Genomic DNA, 22,317 nt, shown 5'->3' with positions numbered 1-22,317 from the left:
CCCCCCCCCCCCCCCCCCCATCCCCATCTATGTTGTAACGGTTGATTTGTCCGGTCATGCTCAAAAGTCAAATAGTAATGTTTTGATGAGATCATCCCAAATATCAAGAGTTTCTAGGATTTTGTCTTCATCATTAACCCTTTCACCACTGTCGACCATACTGGACTCATTCAGATCAATGTATAGTAGAGTCTACTACAGTTACCTAGAGGTGAAAGGGTGTGCCAATTCCTTTTCACCAATTAACATATTGTTGTCCCAAATTTTAAACGCCTTCAAACCACAAATGCGGTAAAACCTTGCAAGCCGTGTTTCAATAAGAAAACTGGTGAAATAAAAATGTTCTATCATTTCCCAAACGACCTATTTTACAAATATCATTTTATTGATTAAACAACTACATTATATCAAAATGTATCTATATTCTACATTTACATGAGTTATATTATTTACCTAAAATTTGCTATTTATCCTTTTTATTACCCTGCAACGAAGTAAATGGGGGGGGGGGGGGTAATACTTGTATCACTTTGTATGTCTGTCCGTACGTCTGTTCGTCTGTCTGTCTGTAGACAAAAACATGTACCTCTTACTTCTCCTAGGCTGATGCATGGATTTTCATGAAACTTTACACGCATGTTCTACCTCAACTGAACTCGTGTCTCCCAGAACACCATCATGCCCCTTCAGTATTTACTAGAGTTATGACCCTTGACTTCTGTAGACGGTACATTACGTTACTGAAATGGCTAATGATCTCGGAAACTGTAGGTATTTTAAAATTACATATACACCTTGAAATGTTGAAGGCATTAATGAAAGCTACTCTTCTGACAAACTTCTGAGGTAATGGGGTCAAAGGTTAAAGGTCACAAATGACATTACTGACATGGCTATATTATCTCGAAAACTGTAGGTATTTCGTATACACACATACATTGAAATATTGTAGGCATTTATGCAATATATTCTACTAAACACTTTCATGGTCGTGGGGTCAGAATTCAAAGGTCACGAATAAACTACGTAACCGAAATGGTTAATTATCTCGGAAACAGTCGACATTTTGTATACACACATAAATATATGAGTATCGTAGCCAATTATGGAGGCTATATTGTGACACATTTGTCAAGGTCATGAGGTCACAGTTCAAGTGTCACCGATGCATTATGCTACTGTAATTGCTAACTATGGCAGAAATTGTATGTATTTTGTATAGACATACCTTGGAGTAAATGTAACATTGATACAAGCTACATCGTGACAAAATTCCGAGGTTATTGAGTCAGAGGTCACAGTAGTGGTGTTTGCCTTTTCCGTTGGTCTGTCGGTGCGACAGCTGCGGTTACACTTTGTCATGACCCTTGATCTTTCTATACATTTGTTCTTTTGTTTCTTTACGCAGCTGGAATGCGGGAGGGGGGATATTTAGGCGACATTTCTATTTTGTATGCAACGATCTTGTCGGGTGATTCTATAAGTCGCCTGTTTCAATGAAGCATAAAAGATAACATTTTGATTTATATCTAAACATGTAAAATACGTATGTTGTGTGGTAAGAAGTTACAGTAAGTTGTGCTGTAAAGTATATTGTGCTATACTGTAAGTTGTGCTGTAAAGTATGCTGTGTTATACTGTAAGTTGTGCTGTAAAGTATGTTGTGTTTTACTGCATGATGTGCTGCCCTATGTGATGTGCTACCAGATAATCAGCGTTTTAGCTCACCTGCCCGAATATTTAAACGGATGACCTTCGCCAATGCTCAAGGTCGCAACGAACAAATATGTTTAACTATTGTAACGACGTCTATTTTATAACCAAAATCACAATGGTGAGGTTACTTGGCAAGAAGCATGCTGGGAAGAAATGTTATGACTTCTGTTCAATTAATGTCCTTTTTCGACTTTCAAGGTCACAAAAGTCATGTGTTTAAATCTTTGAAATCAAGCACTGATATTTCCCCTGTAGCTGTATGTTAGTTCACTTTTCAATGTTAAATTAATTCCAGGTAAGTAATCAGGCCATTGAGGCCTCTTTTTTGCTGTAAGTTATGCTGTATGGTATGCCGCGCTATCATGTATGCTGAGTTGTACTGTATGCTTTACTTAAGGATTAACTTTCATTTTGACGGCGTATACGGTAGTATAAACGCACTTGGCAATTTTCTGTTCATCGCTTTTAAATGTTTAATTAAGTAAAATAAGAAGCACTTTGAACATTTTTATTCATTTGAAACAGTCGTTATGTACACGCTTTGGCAAACTTCTCTGATAGTGAAGCGATCTAACGTCGCAAACAGAAGCCGCCATTTTTACTTTACCGTCAAAGAATTTTGAATGTGCTTCCATGGATTAAGAAGTTTACCAGCATGCCTCTGCTGTATAACAAGACATAATGGATCCCGAATATGTTTCATGTTTCTAAATGTTGAAGGAACCAAGCAATGGCTGTAATCAAACAGTTATATCGCTGAAGCGAGAAGGGCGCCATGTTTGAAACAGGTAGCAATCCGCCGAGCCTTTTATCATTGCGTAAACTCTAATTATACGCTGTCAGAGTTTACTAAGCTGAAGAAGGGATGATTGTAAATATGTTACTGTGTGCTGTTTTGTAACTAACTGACATATCACAATGCTTTGTAATATGCGTGTCTGACAACATTGGTGATTTTCCTTATTTGTAACACAAGTGATTCGGCAGCTAAGAGTGTGTACTCCTGAGTAGTTTCTGCATAGTGACTTAAACATATCTGTCACCACGGTCGCATATCTGCTTCCTACTGAATTTCTCTGTTTTCATTTATCTTAAGGTTATTCGATAAAACGTTAGACTGGTACAACAAGGGTACCAGGTTTAACTCCTAGCGAAGGTAATGGAAAGGTTTACCTCTGATTCGTGGACGCCCATGTATTGATCCGGCAAATATTGACGTAAAAACTGCGAATCACAAGAATATTTATGACCCATGCAAAACTCAGGACAACGAATGTTCTGTAAGGGAAATATGTTACCCTGTTAAAATACCAGCCGCTTCCTACCAACTCGGTTAGGACGAAATGTACCTAAGCTCATTCGGTAGAGCGGAAACTGGTAAACCAGTTCATGCTTAATATAATATCTTTGGTGTCTTACTTTAATGGGTGAGGAACCCTTATTTAGTTGTATAAAACACATTATTTGATATTAATCATCAAAATAAAAAGTTTGTACATATCTAATTTGAATAAAGTGAACGTTTTATGTGGCACTAGTTTGTAATTTTCTGTTACTTTGAATCTATTTCCTGCGCAAATTTCAGGTAATCATGTCATCTATTATCTCATTGGCAGATATTTGCAAGGTGCATACAGTTTAGTGATCATGTAATATTTCTTACACATTAAACAGATACATTCCATTTTTTCCAAGAAGTAAACTTGTCCTACCAAGGGAAAAGTCAGCTCACACGTGTTTCTACTCTCAAAACTGCACCTTTGCATCATAGATGTTTCTGCACCGTAAGTCTGGTTACAACATCAATTTTGCGAGACATACATACGTCCTTCAGGTGTTCCTATATGGTAAATATAAATCCTAGTAAAACCCAAGTATACCACGTCCTCTTCGTGACAACAAAACAGCAAGTCTTACTAATGGTCATACTGGCACAATCTATCTTGATAATCACATACAACAATTTGCACATTTTTCTTTCAAAATCGTTATGGGGACATTCAAACATTTTCTTCGTCAATTGGCATCTTTAAATGTCCTGTGTTGTGGGTTTGTATGTCAGCCGTTGGCATTTAAACCGACAGTACAGAACAAACTCTCATACACTGGACATGCAAACACCATAAGTATCGGAAGCAGATATGTAAGTGTTAAGACAGTTATATTTCTTGTATAGCTTAGTCGGACGCCGACCCTGTAAGCCATGATGTACCTTAAGAACGGGAATAAAAAGAAGCAGGAGTGTTAATGATAAAACAAATGTTATTCTCAGTCCGATTTTTCAGCCGCATGACCTTCTTCAAGGGCAAAAGTCAACGCCCAACCGTCCTCAACTAAAATTGTAGCACCACCACTCAAACATCATCGTCTTAATGGTGAAACCAATTTCACTGTATTGGTAGGAAACAATAAAAATGTTATTTTTTATTCTAAATTATACCAAAACCATTCCATTCGTGTCAATCCATTCTTACTCCTTATCTATATGCAATATGAAGTATACAATTGGTTCAACAATAAAAAGGACGCCCTGTATTGAGCACGCAGAACCGCCAGTGAAACGTGTTACCTGCCAGAAAGGTTCCCCACTATTCAGATCACACAACAACATGGCAGCGTATGTACGTGTTTAGCTAGGCATGATGGGAAAATTTTGAATATTTCCTTTCTAACTATTGCATTTCTTTTTGTCAGATAATTTGAAATAAAGAATGGTTTAGAAAACATTAAGCCGAATATCAAACAGTATTACTTTATTCCTCTTTCAATAAAAAATGAAAAAATATATGCCCTTCAACATATACAAACTTAATTGAAAATACTATTTAATTTAAAAATTGCCATCTTGTATATATATTTCATTATGTTATTGTTATGTTTTGATAACGACGACAATATGTTTTACTCAGAAAAACAATATATCTAAGAAACAATTATATGTGAACTATATTTCGTTGAAATATTTCCCAAAAATGTTATCATGAAGCAATGCATAATAATAGTTCGAGGTTATTATATACCGCCTTATCACAATCTAGTTCGTAGGTCGTCTCAAAGCGGTTCACAAATTATTATCCGTTGTTATAGGGCCTTTGCAACCAGCCAATACATTTCTCAACTCCTCGGGGAGCATACAGTCGGAGCTGCCATTTCGGCGCTCACAGCTAGCATTCAACAATTCGAGCACTGCCCATCGACGCACTCATTTACAGCTGAGTAGACTGGAACAAGCGGAGTAAAGTATCTTGCTGAAACATATAACACAGTGCCGTACCGTTTCTCGAACCCGCAACCCTTCGGTCACTAGCTCTGCGTTCTACCACTAGACAATTGTGCCTCCTTAAATTAACCTGAGTTAGAAGGTAAGTTTTCCATCACTGTTTACATAGATCATTAACGTGTCATACGTTTCTATGACTATTGTGAATTTGTGAATCAAAAAGACAAAAATGTCTATTGCTATAATAAGCATAACATGAAACGCTCCTTTCAGAATCCCTGTTTCACTGCACTGTAGTTTTTATTTTTTCGTATATATAGCTCACAACACTGTTGATGATTATCTTTTGTGTTCTTTCCAAACGCTACAATTTTTGGCAGTGATACGAGAATCCATAAAAATGCATTGTGACATGTAACGACTACATTCAAATTGTTAGGAATCTGTGGTTACAAAACTAAATAATGAAAAAGGAGGCAAATACCTGGTACACTTTAATGTAAAAGGAAGCACCCTGACGATTTAACTTCCATAAGGAAAATATAAAAAAAACTGTTGTTAAAAAGATAAATGATTGAATATATATTAATATTAAAAATGAAAACTTTTTAATTACAAAACTGTTGTCTAACGTTTTTAGATTGATCAACAATTTGACTGAATACATAGTACAGAAAGTGTTCCAACTTATCTGTAGGTATTTAAATACTTTAAACATAGCTTAAACTCACAGAAATCAAACACCCGACTTAGGTATTAATCTATAATTATTGATTTATTAACAGAATTATAATAAAGATATCACTTGAGTAAAAACATCTTATATACGGTTCTATTCATTTTGTTATATTATGATTTTTGTAAGAAACCAGAGATTAAAACACTGTTCTGGTGTCCTTTCATCCCTATTCGTTATATATACAATAACAATTTAACAAATGATTCATAAAAATAATCGAGGCCCTCTAATGAGTAAGCATAGCTAACAGGTAAAATTGTTACCTGTCAAATTCTATGTCCATGTTCCTTTGATGTGTTCTGTCATACTTATACACAAGCATTTTTTCCCCCTCTTGTCAGGCCATAAAACAGCCTGACAGTAAATGTTAAACAATGCATGATCGGAAATATACTTTCTAACTTTCGCATGTTCTTTTTCCTGATAATTTGAAACTATAAATACTTTGAAAACAATTAATACCATATATCAATATATAGTCTTTATCGATATGACTATAATGCAATGTGAAGCACATATGTATTACTCTACAACATATTCATGAAGCGAAAACATATGTCTCGGTAGTGCAGTAGGTAGTGAGTCAGTTTCATTATCACATACAAAGCGATCGTGAGTTCGATCCTTACCCAGGGCATTGTATTTTTTCTTAGTAATCAATTATTTTAGGGACGGATACCATTTTTTTTTTATTTTAATTCAAAAATCAGTCTTATTTTGAAATGATTATGGTAGACTTTGAACTTAAAATACACAAATGAAAACAAAAATTTAGAATTAAATTAAAATAATTCCCAACTTGTTTGACTCGATATATAATCTCAACATTATTTCGAACGTAGAAAGTCAAGTAATTTATAACAGCGCAGCACATTTTTAACACAGGGACAGAATGTATCATATTTTAAGGGTCAAAGCGGTTGAATATTATATATACTTAATACATAGTGGCATGTCCTTACTCTAATTTGTGATTACAAAAACTAAGGAAACATAAAAAGGGATAAAGCTTATTGAAATAAAAGTTTTGTAATTAAAACTGTTTTTGCTCAGCATGTCGCGTCTATTAGGTGATGTCTGGATGGACATATTTGTAGGTTTAAAAAATGACAATCAAATCGAGAGAAAAAAAAACAGTGACTTAGAAATCCGATAAACTACATTTTCGTTATCCTTTTGTGTGGCCTGTAAGAAATGTCCAAAAACACAGTATGTTTTGACCTTGCATTACGCGTTCATATTTTTTTTCTTTTATTTTTTTTTTACATTTTTCAGATAATTCGAAATTATGAATGGTTACGAACATTTAACAAATACTTCGGTACCAGCATTTAAAAAAAATATCTTTCAGTCCAAAATGTATGTTTTGAAAACACATTAAACTCTGCAAGAAACACAAATGAACATGTGCTTGGTAGCGCAGTGGGTAGCGCGTCAGTCTCATAATCACATAACACAGAGCGATCTGATGGTCGTGAGTTCGATCCTCACCCGGGGTATTGTTTTTTTTATTCTACCCTTAATAATATAGTTGAAATATGTTCATAATAGGTTTTACTTAGAAAAACCGTATTATTAAAAGGACATTTGATGCATCAGATTGTGTATACGCATTCTGCGACGTTTTCTTTAGGTGTTTATCCATAGGGTGTACTAAGATATCACGAAGCGTCTGGTGGGGCTTCTTGGCTGTTGCTATGCCGTGCCCGCGATATATACTCTGGATGGTTTCGGATATACCCTTTATATATGGGATGACCATTTGACCTTTATTTCTGTTCTTATCCTTAATTTGTCCTTTCCTGTTTTTCCCCTTTCTTTGATACTGTTTTTGTACCCGTTTTAGGGCCCATTCCGGATATGCACATGCTCTCATTGCCCTAGCGATGTGATTCTGCGCTTGTGTTTTGTCCTGTTGTTATGTGACTACTGTATGCCATCAACAATGTGTGTACGACGCCTAACTTCTGGTACAGCGGATGGTGAGATTTGAAGCTCAGATATTGGTTCTTATGGGTCTTTGTTTCTAAAGATCAATATCTTTACGGTTCCGTCTTATTTCCTTACCAGTAGTGTTTAGGAATGGTTTCTTCCTCACATGTAAAATTCGGTGTTGTTAGTGGCATCTATGATGTTGATATGTGTGGTCAAATCCTGCTGTGACCCCTTCTTGCATATCTCAAGTATGTCGTCAACATATCGTTTCAATATACTATGCTTGCATTCCATGGGGGCAGTGGCTAATGCTTCTTGCTCCAGATTTACAACTTTGTGTGCATATGCTTTACTAGTCATTTGTCTGATGAAGATGACAGAGTACATACCGTACGAGTCATTGAAACGTGTTTTGGTTTTGTTAAAAAATTGTGTTCTTACAATTTCATGCATAATTTTTGATCATGCCATATACACATTGATGTTTTTTTTATCAATTATAATATACATGAAACTAGAAAAAACAGTTCTGAATTACTGATAAGTTTGCGTGTAGAACATATTTGTTTAAAGGTCATATCGTTACCTGACTTAAAATATAGCCTATCCTGCCCAAAACCCCTAAACTGATATAGACCAAATATGTTTCTTGACTCGCATTGGTATTTGGTGTTATAGATTCCCATATGTACTAGTGCGAAAACCCCGAGGGCAAACAAACTATTAATTCCAGGGAACAGAAAGTGGAACTCCTGAGTTATCCACCGACACCCTAACCAACCCTTTAGTGGCCAACTGTACCTGCTGTTACTTGCTCCCATCGAACAGGGACTTAGGCTATCGCTCATTATACCACGTGTTATATGATCGAGTGAGTTTATGTAGTTGCTTTAGAAAGCCGTCGAATAGACTAATAGACCAGAGGAATAGACTAGTGCCTGGTTCGCCGCTAAAACAAACTTTGTTCATTTTACTTATAACTCTTCTTTCCCCCGGGTGTTAACACGCGGGGATCTTACTGTCGGAGGAAACCGGAGAACCTTGAGAAAATAAATGTAGTCGGCAAGTTACTCCATACCTGTTCACTTCCGATCAGGGAATCGAACCCCGGCCGCAATGCTGAAAAGTATATTGCACTAGCTATCCACTGCTTCACCCGACCACCGCTTAAGCGAGGGAAAGACGACTGAAGAGAGAAAGGTAAAATATTAAAAAAGATATATTTGCAACCATAATACAAAAAAATGTATATATTTGTTGAAAATGGCTGATTGAACGTCATGGAAAATGCCGACAGTAGGTAATCAGCGGGAGATAGATCAGGTAGACAAAAAACGGCCGTCAAAAAGCCTATCGGAAAATCCAATCGATACGATTCGTTTGCTAAAGTCGATCTATATGGATTCGGCTGCTCAAGCCGATACAGTCGAAAAACTAGCACAATACGGACGCAGGACGGACGCTCACCGAACGGAGGCTGGATTTTTCCAAAGTAGATACTTGTTCGTAGTTATAACTGTGTCCGTGTGACTATGCCTTCGATTTAGTTCATAATCATTCGTATACATTATCTCTTACTTAATTTTTCTTTTAAGTTAATGATAATGAGACACCAATGAATTCCTCTGGTTTTAATTTTCTCACAAAAATATAAGATAATACAAAAAAGTTTATAAGAAGCAAAACATTGAAAAAATGTAGATAGCTTCCTCAATAGTGGTGATTTAAAAATTGTCATTTATTTTAAATATATAATCGAAATCATATTTTCACGTCTATATTTTCACAGTATTTATTTAAATTGATCTCGAATCATTTTACTGTGAATGAGTCTTTAACTGCCAATGAGGCTATACCAAAATCGTAATAACTGTCCTCAAATCGAACTTAAGCTGATCTCAATCATTAGTACTATTTTATCTATAATGTTTGCATATGATCAAGACCTTTTTGTAATGTCACTTGTGCAAGGAGTCCATTGCTGACTCTCTTATCATAGAAATTGTTTTTCAATTTTATATACAAGAGTAATGTCTCCACGCATTCTTTGATGCCTAGCGGTTGGTAGATTTATCTGTCAGACGCGTTCACTAAACGACCCGTTTGTACTGGATTTCCGATGCTTTACAAGAATCCTTATATACGCTTTTTTATAAAACATGTCATAATTTGAAACAAAATACGGGATTTTCCCTTAATGAACTGCAAGTACTGTCAGGTTGCTTCTAATCGACTAAAAACGTAAATGTGCATTGTCTGCGAAACACAAGTAAAGACCATGCAAGTAAAACGAGACAAGTTACTAATTTACCTGACAACACCGTTTTCCATTCATGGTCATTGCTTTAGTTTTGAATCATTTGTATACGTCTTAATGCAAATACGTAAAGAGTAAGGGGGTGTTAGGATACAAATGCTTTCATTGTGTTCTTTTGTTTCGTACACACAATTATATAAAACATACAACGAGCCAATTAGTATTTAATACACAATTTCAGTTATTATTAAAAAGACAATAAAATTACTATGGCACATTTAATTTCAAGATGACAAGATAAATTTATGATTAGTTTCATCTAAGTTAAATTCTTCTTTCGAAACCAAAAGACTAAAAACACATTTAACAAAAGAGCTAATTGCATTCAAGCGTTAAAAGGTGATATGCAAATGCATCGATAAAAGTAGCATTGAAGGCTTAATTATTTAAACAAAATATTGTTTAATTGTATAACGTTAGACAGACGTTACTCAAACAAAAGTTCTTATATCTAGCAATAATTCTTTATTTAAACACTCAATAACATCATAAAAACAAAACAAAATATGCTTATCAGAAAGCCAGACAAAGCCAGTATGTACTTGGCCATCGTATATTTAAGACATATCAGTGGCTGAAAGAATGAAATATAAAGCAAAAAGTTCATACAAAACGATATGGAAATAAGTTAAAAATGCAAAAGAAAGGAAATCTGCTTTGTAACCCTTAATATAGTTAAATATTTGTACTTTTGGATAGAGCAGCTAAAGTGTTTCTGGTAGTTGTATTTCATAAAGAACGTGCCAAATTATACAAAAGAAACTACAGTTTTCTATTAATTAATTTGGCAATGCCACCACATATTATCAAGACTCCACTTCACTAAATGGCAGTATATTGTTATACTTTTCAAAATGTATTTAACTCTAAACATTAGGTCAGGTTGTTTTATTGTTCTGATGACAAACTTTTTTTATTGATTTTGTGAGAAATTTAAAGTCAGCACCCAATGTGAGTAAAACATATAACCATAATAATTTAACTATACCATTTTAGATTGAAAAAGAAACGGCCCGGGTGAGGATCGAACTCACGACCTTCAGATCGCTCTGTGCTATTTGATTATGAGACTGACGCGCTACCTACTGCGCTACCAAGGCACATGCTATATATTAAGTAGTTGTTGCCGAGTTTAATGCGTTTTACAAACCAAGAACATTTAACCGAAATATATGTTTTGTACATGCTGGTATTGATTTTTTTGTTAAAACGTTTGTAACCATAAATTATTTCAATTTATCTGACAATTGTAAAATATAGAGACAAACTATTTGATATGTCCCATAATGCATCGGTGAACGCGTACTGCCAGGCAAAAACAGTATGTGCTTTACGTACATTTATTGCAGGCCACATTAAAGGATCCCGACATGTAGCTTGACAGATGACAAAGTCACCTGACAACTATGATACCTCCGATCACCGAGACTTTGCATTCGTTTTGAATCATTTGTATACGTTGTATTACATTAATGTAAAGAATACAGGGACATCGACACGTTTTATTTAATCTATAAATCTAGACGTCAAACGTTGTTTAATGTAGAAAATTAAGAAAAACCGTTTAACATTCAGAACACATCAGATTTTAGCAGTTCTTAAATCTACAATACAATCGATACGTTTATTTTGACAAAACAAATTGTAAATATTCTTGCAAAAGGTTTAATTCTTCTGAGTCTCCCAATTTCAAACTTCACAAAGCTAATCACAACCCTTTTCTAGGAATTTTGTTGTTTTTTAATATTGTTTGCTACAGTTAAACTACAGGTACTAAACAATACATTTACAGGTATATGCTATTTATGAAATATTGTAAATGTATAATGACACAAGCTGACGACGTTTTTGTTATTTTATTGGATTGAACTATACGCCTTGGTACTTCCTGTTTACATGATTGTTATAAAAAAAACTTTTCTGAGGATTTTCCTTCAATTGTCTTGTTTTCGAACTCGAAATATCGAAACAAAGTTCATTTGATCAATTAATGTCGAGAGATTGTTTTCTTCTCTGATATTTTTTTTTTTTTTAAATACGAAGTAAGGACTAAACAAATAAGAATTGAAAAAGCCAAACAAACCTAATATTTATCGCATAATTTTACCATGACATCCGCTAAGGACGATTCAGAAGAAATTAAGTGAAAAAAAATCTAAAAAAAGTGACACTCTTCTCCCCTCCTTTTTTGTTTCACTTTTACAACTTTAGCTCACTAGATCATTTCTTGTTAACGTAAGAATTCCGTGTACACCATGCCAAAATAAATATCCTGAAACAACATATTTCCTTCTCGACAACATATCAGCAAACGTTATGACGATATTTACCTGTTAAGTGACAACACTTTTACGTTTCTATTAAACGTGGTGATAACAAAAACATGTTCCAAACTTCATAAAATGTACAGGTAACAGTTGATTAATTACTGCTTTGCCTTACCTTCAAATCGCTATTTTCTGTACAGATGAAAACTGCTTCTCAATGAACTGTATTGCTGACGTTTCCTCAACTTCTTTTTTGAAGACGTCGATGACAATTCTCATTGCTGGACTGATCTTTTAGCAAAGGTACTTCCTTACGTTCTAGTTTAATTGAATATTTTACATCAACATGGATATCCTCTGGTAGGGTATCGTCCCCAGTGATAGGCTCTACTTTGTAGCTGGCTCCAAATATAGTACAACTTAACGGATTTTACTAGTTACAAAGCAATGTATCTGTTGCATCGAAAAGTTGTAAATCTGTAGCGTTAAAACATGTTATAGGAATCCTTCTCATTTGCCAGTTTTTTCTGTATTTATTTCAGAACACTTTATAATATGTATTTAAAATAGTTTTGCCCTAAAGAATCACTGATGAGTCCTAAATGAAGGAAGGAAATAGTCACATGGTGTTGTATATCGTGTTGACATTTCTAACTTAATTTACTCACATTTAGGATAGATGCACCCTTACTTTGTATATCTAGTGCTAATAATACTTCCAAAAATACATGGGGATATTCGAGTGTGTTATCATGTATTATAATAAACGATTAAAATAAATAATATTTAGTTTCTTATCACATTTCTTGGATAAAACTTTAAACAAATATTTTCTTTTTTTTTCTTTTTTAATATTTCAATACAATTTTAATGTTTTGAAAAAAAAAAAAATCTTTACAAAATACAAACAAAAAAACAAAAAAAAAACACGTGCCTCGGTAGCGCAGTAGGTAATAGTAAAAAACAGAGCGATCTGAAGCTCGTGAGTTCGATCCTTACCCGGGTCAGTAGATCTTTTGGAACTTTTTTTGAATAGTATCATAAACTTATTTGTCTTTAGACTCATTATTTTGTAATATCAGTAAAATAATGTCAATTATGATAGTGTGTTGAAATATTTATCACGAAATCAATTATAATTGTATATCACTTAATGTTTGAAACAATTAAACAACCTGACTTAATTTAACTTATTACATAAGTATTTAAAAAGTTAGCAAAATGAATATAAACACACAAAAAGAAATAAATTAAATGGGAACAAATATCGAGTTCTCAGGAAACGTTAACTTACTATGAACACCATTTTAACGTCTGTCTAGGGATGTCTTGTCGGTTGTGTATGTTAATTTTTAAAAAAAATAATAACCAAATCGAAACTCACCATGTACTCTTGTAAATATTATTGTGATTAGATGTACAAAGCTAGGGTGCAACTATTCAAAATGTGCGAAAATTTAATCAGAATGTCAAAAAAATATATAACAAATATTTGTCCTACGCCATATGACTTTTTCCTCCCTTTATGACTCACCAGTGATATTAAAGGTCAAAACATATTCAGTATATATTCTGAAAAAAAAATAAGAAATCCTAACACACGGTAAGGATTCCTATGAAATGCTTAGCAATGCTACACATATACAGCTTTTATCTGCAAAAGATAATGTACGTTGACACTAGCATTTCCTGTAAACTTTGCCAGATAAAAATCCAGCTACAAAGATGCAGCCAACCACTGTGGTTGATATCCTTCCCAAGGATACCTTCTTTTGGCGTAAAATAATCAGCTAAAATAGAATATAAGAACTGAAAGTAGGAAATCAGCCCAGCAATAAGAAAGATACACTTTTTTATTTGATAGAAACGTTTTCAATGCAGTTTGTGATCACAAGTTTGCATCCATACATCCTACGTTAGATCAAGGAGTAATGGACCTACGTTGTTAATTGAAAACGTTATGGAGTTAGGATTGCTCATTATTATTGAAACAATGGGAAATTGTTTGTTAATTATTGCGAGATATATTAAGAAATGGAATATGCCGATGATGCAATTGTGAAAACGTGGAAGAACGTTAATAATGTCGTTGTTGAGTTCAGTGGCAAGGTATTATAACATAACAAATGCAATATGTTGAGGATGACTTGTTACTCACTTCTGGTCGACTCGTTTCTGTTACCTTGTTAGACTTAATTTATTGAAGAACGTCTCAGGACCAGTGACACAATTTTTCTATATCACTATAAGATATACTGAAACTCCTGCCTCTTTTCCTTCCTGTTCTTAAGTTACATTATGGCATGCAGGGTCGGCCTAAGACAAAGCTGTACGATAACCATTATTGGTCTTAAAAGTAACATAGCTGATTCCGAAACCTATGGTGTTTACATGTCGCAGTTGTTGTTCCGGTTTACGAGAGTTTGTTCTGATCTGTCGTTATAAATGTCGACGGCTGACGTACAAAACTTACAACACAGGACTTCCAAAGATGCAGGTTGATAATGAAAACTGTTCTATGGTCCCCATTACGATTTTGACAGAAAACTATGCAACTTGTTTTGTGTGATAGCAAGATCTATTGTTTCATTATGTCTATTAGTAAGCCTTGTTGTTCTGTTATCGCTATAAGGGCGTGGCGTTACTTGGATTGACATTTACCATACCGGAACACCTGAAGGATGTATGGATGTCCGACAAAATTGATGATGTTATCAGAATAACGGTGCATACATCTATCACGCGGTGATGACGTTTTCAGGGTAATGACGCGACTGGGCTGTCTTTTCCCTTATTAGAACAGGTTTGATCTTCTCCATAACGAAAATAAGAATGCTTCTGTGAAATGTAGGAGGAATAATACATAATCAATTTACTGTATGTACCTAGCAAATATCTGCAAATCAGATAATAAATGATGTCATACATTGTAACCTGAAATAAGCACAGGAAATAAATATTAAGTAACAGAAAAAATACAACCTAGTCCCACATAAATTATAACGTTTACTTTATTCAAATTAAATATGTACATGTTTGTTTATGTTGATGTTCAATATAAAATAATGTTTAATACAACTTTATAAGTGTTCTTCACCATTAGAGTAAGACACTTACGATATTCTAGTAAGCATTCACTGGTTTAACAGTCTTTCGCACTACTGAATGAGCTAAAGCAACTTTCGTCCTAGCCGAGTTGGTAGGAAGCGGCTGGTATTTTAACAGGGTGACATATTCCCCTAACAGAACAATCGTCGTCCTGAGTTTTGCATGGATTATAGACATTCTTTTGTATCGCTAGTATTTACGTAAAATTCCCCGGATCACTACCGGGGCGTCAATGAAGCAGAAGTAAGTTTTTCTATTGCATCCGCTAGGAGTCGTGATTCCTTGTTTACCAGTCTTACTATCTATCGAATGAGCTTAAGATGAATGAGAAAAGATAATATATCACTGGCTGAGTCAGATGAAAGCAGATAGTATGTTACCATGGTGACAGATATAATTAAGTCATTATGCAGAAACAACTCGGGAACACACAGNACTCGGGAACACACAATCTTAGCTGCCGAATAACTAGTGTTACAAAGAAGGGAAGTAACCAATATTTTTTAGTAAATTCCAAACAAAATGTGATATGACAGTAAGTTATACTGCAGCATACAGTAAACTATCGCACACAGTAAAACTCAGCATACAGGTAAGCGCAGCATACCATACAGCAAAACTTACTACATAAAAAACACTGCTTACCTGGCAGCACAACACTCATTACAATACAATACACAGTAAAACACAACTTACTACAAAAAAAACACTGCTTACCTGGAAGCACAACACAAAGGGCAGAACTACACTCAGAACAATACACCATACAAAAAAGCACAACTTACTACATAAAAAACGTACCTAGCAGCAAAACGCACAGGACAGCACAGCATAAAGTACAATACAAAACCCAGTACAGCACAACTTACTGCAAAATACCACTGCTTACCTGGCGGCAAAGCACACAGGACAGCACAGCATAAAGTACAATACAAAACCCAGTGCAGCACAACTTTCTGCAAAATAAACTGCTTACCTGACAACACATCACACAGTACAGGACAGCATACATACAATGAAAAACAATATATAGTAAAACCTAACATATAGTTTAACACAACTTACAATACTACACATATTACACATCATACAATACAGCACAACTTTCTGCAAAATAAACTGCCTAACTGACAACACATCACACAGTACAGGACAACCTAACCTATTGCGAAACAAAACACTGCTTACCTGGCCGCACAGCACACATGGCAGGACAGCATACATACAATGAGACACAACATACAGTAAAACCTAACATATAGTTTAACACAACTTACAATACTACACATATTACACATCATACAGTACAGCACAAGTTTCTGCAAAATAAACTGCTTACCTGACAACACATCACACAGTACAGGACAGCATACATACAATGAGACACAACATACAGTAAAACCTAACATATAGTTTAACACAACTTACAATACTACACATATTACACATCATACAGTACAGCACAACTTTCTGCAAAATAAACTGCTTACCTGACAACACATCACACAGGACAGTACAGCATACAATTATAACATTATAACTCAGTATTCCGTATAGCATGTTACATAATACATATTTTCAATAAATGTTATTAAGGATGTATAGACAACAAGGATAAATTGTTTAGTTTCGGTTAAAAGTAATTCATATGTAAATATAGAATATATGCAAATAGTAAAATATAGCATACTGATAGATTGTAATATATTTGTATAAAATAGATCGTTTGTAATTGATGGAATGTTTTCCTTCCTTTAATTTTCTCTAGTTAGCTTCATTTCTGGTTAATAGTCGATGTTCAAATGCGTTTCATATTTGAGACCAAAACATGATATTTGGTAGATAACATTGGGGTAATGATGAGGACAAAATCCCTGAAATGTTCATATTTGGAACAGTCTACCATTTGTGATGATCTCATAAAAACTGTTAAATCATATGAGTCTTGCCTCGACCATCACTTGAGAAACTAGCCGACACGCCATCATTACAGAGAACCAACTATTATCCACCTGTGGCTAATGTATTGATTGGACATTAATTTCAAAGTAAAGAACACATGCTATTAATTCGCAATACTTACTTTTAATATACATCCAAACTATATAATCTGACATTTAAAATCACTGTGCAGGAATATGTCCAATAGATTTCTTATTATTATATAATTATATATTTGTTTTTTTTAATATGTGTATCTGTGTATATTATGGAACCTGTTCATCGTCACGTATTTCTATGTAAGCTTGTATCCTCTCGTATCAAAAGGGCAGCAACTCAAACTCATTTTTAGCGTGTTAGGGTAATATGCGGATTACAGGGTTTGACGATGGAAAGTATGGGTGGAAATATGCTCATCGGTTGCTCACGTTTTTAAGTGTTTCTAAAGATTGTTTTTGTTTTTGTTTTAACAATTTTAACAAGTATTAAAAAAAGAAAAAAACAGAATGTATGTATCAAATTAATTCGAAAGTTTCATTTTAAGATATCAGCAACCTGCAATGTTAACAATATAACCAAAGAACTATATTTCGGGGCATTTGAAAAAGATCCGTATTTAGTTTTGCTTGTCTCCCTTATGGTCTTACCATTCTGCTCGTTCTTGGTAAGGCGAGTAGTTATTCCGTAACGAACCAGGTCAATATTTGATTACCTAACCTCATTGTTCAAAATGTGTATGTCCTTTACAAGTTATTATGCTAATAGAGCCTGATCAATGAAGTTGATTTGTAAAAAAATGTAGTAAGAGGGAGTAAGAGAGAGAGAGAAAGAGAGAGAGAGGCTTGAGAAAGGGGAAGGGGATTCGAAGTGTCAAATATTTACAATGTCACATGGAATTCTAACGTAAGCAACTGATATATGTGAATGCCTTACAAGTATAACAGACATTCAATAATACTTAATAGAAACCCAGATTTATGTGCGTAAACTGTTCCAATTAATTATTTTAATGATGTTATTTAGTTAACACTTTATCCATAACAAATATGATGCATTTGCATTAATTGTTTATAGTGTCTTTTGCATTAAGGCGAACGATTCCCACTTTTCATTCAAGTGATATCCAATGCACACTGTCTTTGTTCAGTTGATACGCAAATCGGTTGAGATGAAAACATATGTTATTCCACTGTCATGCCACAATCAATGTTGAGTTGTATTCAATTAATATGCGTGTACGTGGAGACATGTTCATCACCTTAGTTCGGCTCCATAAGCTGAACAGGTTTTAAGTCGTTTATGGTACATGTATACAACAAAATATCCCTCTGCGAATGTAATCACAATATGCTATTTATAATTATCACTCAAACCATGAGGAGAGGAAGCAACCTTTTGAAAACATTCTTAGAAGATGCAGAAAATCAAACAAAGTCAACATATTAAGTGTAGCAATATACATGTACTCATTTGATTATTTTCAGTTGATGTGAATCTATATACATTTGGCGTGTAACACTATACACGCATTGAGTTCTTTTCAGTTGACGTACACGTCAGTTGAATCTAGATATAGCCCCAGAATGTTGTAGCAGTACTGGTATTGTTTCTAAAATACAATAAAAGGCATATTACAAGACATGCATTAATTGAACAGTGAAAATGTATGGACAAACATCATGTCAGTATGTCTATTAAAAAAACGAATGAAATGATCACAGCATTTATACTAACGTAATCATAATCGTTATCAGACGTTAACTGGTAAATGAAAAAATCATTAATATAAAAGTTGAGACAAATCTTAGCTGTGTTATAAAGATTACATTTTTGCATTAATTACAAAATTTACAACATTTTCAAGCGCCTCTGGTCGCCGCTTTTTCAACCGCCTTGCTGTTTGGAATATGTCCACCTCCTCGTCCATCTTCATTTGATCTCTGATATTGGATATACAACAGAACAGTCCACTTTGTGTACATCCGTCCATGCAGAAGACAACTCATATTTTCACATACGGATAACAATAATACTCCACTTGCAACAAAGTTGGTGACACTTTTCTTCGGAGTTAATATGAAGATCAATACTTTTCGATAGAGTGGAAGGGCATTCCGCAAAAAAATATGCGACAAACCGGTTGCATTTTTTTCGAAAAATATACTGGATTAAAATTCCAATAAAATATATATGTCATTAATTCTATGTAATATTTGAAATAATTCACTCTATGATTTTAGCTTATCAGTTCAACAAACTACCGCTGCTCTAATAAAAAAACACCTTTATAAACATTGTATTGCTTAGTTATGTCATAACACTGACGGTATCATCAACCCATTATGGTATAGGACGGCGACCTACTAACCGACACATGACAACAACAGGTCTTGTGTTGTCTGACCGTCGTCGACTGTCTAGCTGTTCTAAAAGTTGGAAAAGAGACGAGTCAGATGGAGGCAGTAAGGAGTTCGATGACCACTGGGACAAGCTGAAGATCCGAATAGTCTCACTGCCGAATCGCTGTGTATTAGATGATACCAAATAATGAGGTGTAAAATAGATTACAAATTCTAGTCTGATTAAATTGAATACAATTACATACATACATATTTTTTAACGAGTTATCTACCCTATGTATGATTTATTGATAAAGCAGTTTATTCTTCGCTTTTACTTCAGAATATATATATTTATACACAAATATCAAGTAATCGAATTATCATCATAAAGTGAAAATATCCTTTTACTGGTTGACAGTTTCTACAATTCTCAATAGCATGGCAATTATTACTTTACATTTGTTAGGGTGTTTGTCTGACCTCCTAGAGGCCTTCAACATAGCTGATTATGTATCATATTACTAGTTAACGAGACATGCTCGGTCACTAAGATATAGCTGTTATTCGGCATATTGTCTAATGATACGACAATAGTCAGTCTCATAGATAATATCAGCAGGTATGGTATGAATTTCAGTCCTCTTAATTCACATTGTCGATAGACAACATGATTGTAATCGATATATTTACTATATAAGTATAAAACTTAGCATTTGAATTGAAAGAAATCCTTATCAATACTCGGATCGCATTTTTAGTTATTCATTGAAAATACTCTTGTCTGATGTTTTGTCTTTCAAAACAAAGCAGCTGGGGTATTTCCTAGATAGGTTTGTGGGATATTCTATTTTTTTTTTGTATATTATTCACACATATTTTCATGTACACTTTTCGCTTATATAATATCAGAGTGTTCCATATAACGATTACTGTAGCTATGTATCAAAATTAGATCTGTATTAGAAGATACCAAACATACCACTCGTACAAAAGAGCTTGGTACACAATTAGAAAATCAAGAACTAGCCATAATAGACGCATCATTATAATACTATATACAAACGTTCCTATTAGGCGTTTAGAAGTGGAATCACATTTCCTTAAAAATCAAATAATATCATAAAGTAACTCATCGCCGACGTGATAATTAATATATTAACTTTTGATATTTGAAAAGCTCTAAGTACAATCCTTTTAAAAGAGCAAAATATCTCTAAAATTGTTCGAATTTATGTTTCTGCACACATGTATTTCAAATATAAATATTTATATTAGCGGTTATCCTCACATAATTTACTACCTACCTCCCTTTCAACTTGGTAGTCTACAATCGCCAACTCGGTGTTTGGCGATCGGTCCTGCAACTTTTTTACTGAAATGGCATTTCCTGCAGCAATGTCTCCGACCTCTCCTAGGAGCCAATCCTCTTTCTATGTTTTTGAAATATTTTAGATAGCATGATTTTATGATGTATGTGACAAAACCATTTTAAGGAAACGTCATGATATGGTATATATAATGGAAAGCAAGTCATATTATTTAGTTAATTATTCAGCATATGTATTCATATCAGAAATAAACCCAAGTAATGATACAAACCAGTTAGGTTTTGTAATACAGAACAGATTAAACTATACATCCTTTTGGTTATTGATGAAGGTTATATATATATTATTATATAGGAACGTGTCAGTTATTACAAACTTGTGTTGGTTTTCCGAGAACGACGATGTTTTCACAGCTGTAGTCAAACACCATTGTCCAGAAGTCATCGATGGTGTCCACAAGAGGAAACTGTGTCATCAAATACCCCGACATCGAAGTGTGTGACTGCAGAAAGGGAATGACTGAGTTCATAATGAAGCACAAGAGAATTGACAAAAGTTACGGGTTAAACATCTTGCAACTGCCAGGGTCATATGGACGGGTGTCTTAGGAGGCAACGCTGGGGAAAATGAATTAAATAGAGAAAGAAAGTAGACATAAACGTTTGTAAACTAAAACAATCCCAAATGTTGCAAAGGGGGCAACACATCAGTTATGTATTGCCTCTTCCATATCCTCTTAGTAGAAGACTCTGAAGAAAACCGTCGATTCTGTTAGGCTCCGCATTAGACGCTATTACGTTACACATGCAGTGGGATATACTAGGTCTCATTTTGGTTTATTTTATGTCCCCTTAATAGAAAACAAGAAAGAATCCAACCCAATTATGCAAAGGGAAACCGCAACAATCGTCTCTTATAATCCAGGAGTGACATACAGCATACATCTTATTTTAACCTTCGAAGATTGAGGTATGTGCATTGGGCGCTAAGTATCTCTTTTGTGTAGCATAAGTGCTTGAATATATCAATGCTTATGTTACGGAACAAGACTTTACCTGTATCATTACAGCATTGATGTAATCTGTCACGTTCGGTAACTGTGACTGAAGAAAGGGTCTGAACTGGTCCGCTTTAGAAAATACAAAGAATATAGGTTATCATGTAACTAGGTAATCAATGCAAAATTAAAAAAAAAATCCTACAACTTCATCACACGAGGATGCAATCTGAGCTCAGAATATACATGAATACACAAAGTATACCAAATGATCTACCAAATGTTACTCTGACTGCATGCGAGAATGGTGAATGTGAATTTTGTTAAGTCGTAAATCGAGTATTTTAACAATACATTGATGATTGCACATGTTTTATATTTATGATACACATTATCTTATTAGCATA

General features: G+C 34.3%; 1 long non-coding RNA gene and 2 other non-coding genes across 3 annotated transcripts; 1 reads left to right on the top strand and 2 right to left on the bottom strand.

Moving 5' to 3' along the window:
• Positions 1-7,083: 7,083 nt before the first annotated feature.
• Positions 7,084-7,174, top strand: Trnam-cau. Its single transcript is given in 2 exon segments — positions 7,084-7,120; positions 7,139-7,174. It is a non-coding gene; the product is annotated as a tRNA-Met (tRNA).
• Positions 7,175-10,936: 3,762 nt separating this feature from the next.
• Trnam-cau lies at positions 10,937-11,027 on the bottom strand. Its single transcript is given in 2 exon segments — positions 10,937-10,972; positions 10,991-11,027. It is a non-coding gene; the product is annotated as a tRNA-Met (tRNA).
• A 9,955-nt stretch (positions 11,028-20,982) lies between these two features.
• LOC110460864 lies at positions 20,983-22,045 on the bottom strand. Its single transcript, XR_002464063.1, has 3 exons — positions 21,969-22,045; positions 21,290-21,415; positions 20,983-21,015 (listed from the first exon to the last, which is right to left on the bottom strand). It is a non-coding gene; the product is annotated as an uncharacterized LOC110460864 (long non-coding RNA).
• Positions 22,046-22,317: the final 272 nt, after the last annotated feature.

The sequence above is a fragment of the Mizuhopecten yessoensis genome, unplaced genomic scaffold (genome assembly GCF_002113885.1).
Source record: "Mizuhopecten yessoensis strain PY_sf001 unplaced genomic scaffold, ASM211388v2 scaffold10501, whole genome shotgun sequence".
NCBI classification, from domain to species: domain Eukaryota; kingdom Metazoa; phylum Mollusca; class Bivalvia; order Pectinida; family Pectinidae; genus Mizuhopecten; species Mizuhopecten yessoensis.
The sequence above is the reverse complement of the archived record's forward strand: the minus strand, read 5'-3'. Positions and strand labels throughout refer to the sequence as shown.